We start from the raw sequence: 2,733 nt of genomic DNA, 5'->3' as shown, positions 1-2,733 counted from the left end.
GTGAAGACTCTGTCTCAAGAAAAAAAAAAAAAAAGAATACTTAATACATGCTCTAGAAGATTACAAAAGTGGAAAATTAACCAAAGAACTTGGTAAAGAACAAAAGCAAATACAAAAAGAATAGGAGGAAGATGTCTAACAGATATAAAAGCACCACATCAAAGAAACACATGTATAGAAAAAAACATACAAAATGGATCGATGAAGCCCAGATATGTTCATTTGGAGAGACTTAAAAATAAAATTTTGGTAGTTAGACTAAGAAATTAAAAAAAAAAAATTGGTACCAACTGTACAAGGAACAGTAACAACTAGAATATGGTTGGAACTAAAAACAGAACTAAAATACAGACAAATGCAACTGGAACTCAATACAGACAAACCTAAATTGAAAATAAGAAAAGCTGGCCAGGCGCGGTGGCTCACGCCTGTAATCCTAGCACTCTGGGAGGCCTAGGCCGGGGGATTGCTCGAGGTTAGGAGTTTGAAACCAGCCTGAGCAAGAGCGAGACCCCGTCTCTACTATAAATAGAAAGAAATTAATTGGCCAACTAATATATATAGAAAAAATTAGCCAGGCATGGTGGCGCATGCCTGTAGTCCCAGCCACTCTGGAGGCTGAGGCAGGAGGATCGCTTGGGCCCAGGAGTTTGAGGTTGCTGTGAGCTAGGCTGACGCCATAGCACTTACTCCAACCTGGGCAACAAAGCGAGACTCTGTCTCAAACAAACAAACAAAGAAAATAAGAAAACAATAATATGTCCAACATGAAAAAAGTAAAAGAGGGCATAGCCATAGTTGTGGAGAAGATTTTTTAAAAATAAGATAATAATATGCTTAGTTTTATACCAATATACTTGAAAATCTGGATCTGCTGCCCAATATTGTAGCTGCTAGCCACATGTAGCTATTGAACACTTGAAATATGGCGAGTCTGAATTGAGCCATGCTATGTGTAAAATACAGACTGGATTTAGCAAACAAAAAGTAAAATATCTCATTAATAATTTTAATATTGATTCTATACTGAGATAATATTTTGAATAATTTGGCTAAATAAAACATATTATAAAATATGTTATTAAAATTAATTCCACCTGTTTCTTTTTTACCTTTTAAATATATGGTGAATAGAAAATTTAAAATTCTATATGTGACTTGTTTTTGTTGCTCATGATATATTTCTACTGGATACTGCAGGAGAAGTATCTATTAGCCTTCTAGCAGAAACGTGCTTATTCAAAAAGATAACCGAAAACAATATGTGTGCCCAGGATTAAGAGTGAGAGGACCGAAGGGGCAAGACAGGGCAGTAATTATGGAACCTTGAAAGAGGTATGGATATAGGATAGGTCTGCAAGGGAAGCTGTTTTCGTAAGAAGAACTCAGGCATCGTCTACCTGTAGCCAGCTCAACAGTAACATTGCCCTATGTGGCTTTCTCCTCCTTCATGCCAGGTACATTGTAAATTACACGTTGCATTTCTTTTAATATGTTCATAAGCCATTGTATTTCTTTTTGTTTTTTGCAAACTTGTTGTTACATGGGCAGCATGTTTCTAATGAGTAGCTTTCCTTTTCTTATTGATAATTGTTCTTGATAATGGAGGCAAGTTAACTTTGTCTATTATAAAAATGGCATATCTTTCTCTAAATCTGTAATTTGCTTTTCACTTGGATTTGCATTTTTTCTTCTATCCTGACAAAAGTTTTTTTTAGCTTTTATATAATAAAAAGACATTCATTTCTCAGATACAACTTCTAGATTTTTTTTAATCAAGTTTGGTAGAGCTTTCCCATTCCTAATATTTGAAAAAAAATGCTTATTTTTAAATTTTAGTACTGCTATACTTCTTTTCTTAATTCTTCTTTGAATGGTTTTAACTGCCATTTATTTTGGAGCAAAAATGAGAAAGGGAGTCTAATTTTTTATTCTTATTTTTTGGAACAAATGGTTAATCCATTCTACCAACCTATCCTTTAATACTTATATTCCCACTACTGCTTATTTTTAAATGTACTTTCTTGTATTATATATTCTAGGCATTTCAGACTACTCTGGTCCACTGGCCCATTTCTCTACACTCGTGTCAGTATCATATAGTTTTAAAAAAATCATCCTAGGAATATTACCTGAATCTAGTCCAGGCTGACCCCAGCCCTGCCCTCCTATCACTCCCAGCACCATTGCTATCCCTCATCTCTGTTCTCTGGGGCTGTGCTGGGTCAGGAAACATCAGGAAGGCCCACAAGGAAGGAGTGGGGTAGGGTGTTGTGTAGCAACTATTTCTGAATCTGAAAGAGTCTGAATCTATTTATTGGCTGATAAGAAAGAGAGAGAGGGGGGAGAGAGAGAGAGAGAGAGAGAGAGAGAGAGAGAGAGAGAGAGAGAGAGAGAGAGAGAGAGAGAGAGAGAGAGAGAATGTGTGTTTAATTGACTTTGCATTAGTGAGAGTTCAACAAGAGAAAAAGAACCAATAATATGTGTATATATTAAAAGAATGATTGCAAGGAATTGGCTTACATTATTTTAGGGGAAGGCTGTCAAGCTGGAATTCCTGGGCAGAAGCTAATACTGCTGTCCATAGCTGGAATTTCCTCTTTCAACCAGGGAAGCCTCAGCTCTGCTCCTAGGGTCTTTCAATTGATTGAATCAGGCCCACTCATATTATATAGGATACTCTTCCAACTGATCATAGACTTTAAAAATCACATCTACAAAATACCTTCACAG

The sequence above is a fragment of the Microcebus murinus genome, chromosome 1, assembly GCF_040939455.1.
Source record: "Microcebus murinus isolate Inina chromosome 1, M.murinus_Inina_mat1.0, whole genome shotgun sequence".
Taxonomy (NCBI): domain Eukaryota; kingdom Metazoa; phylum Chordata; class Mammalia; order Primates; family Cheirogaleidae; genus Microcebus; species Microcebus murinus.
Note: the sequence above shows the minus strand (reverse complement) of the source record.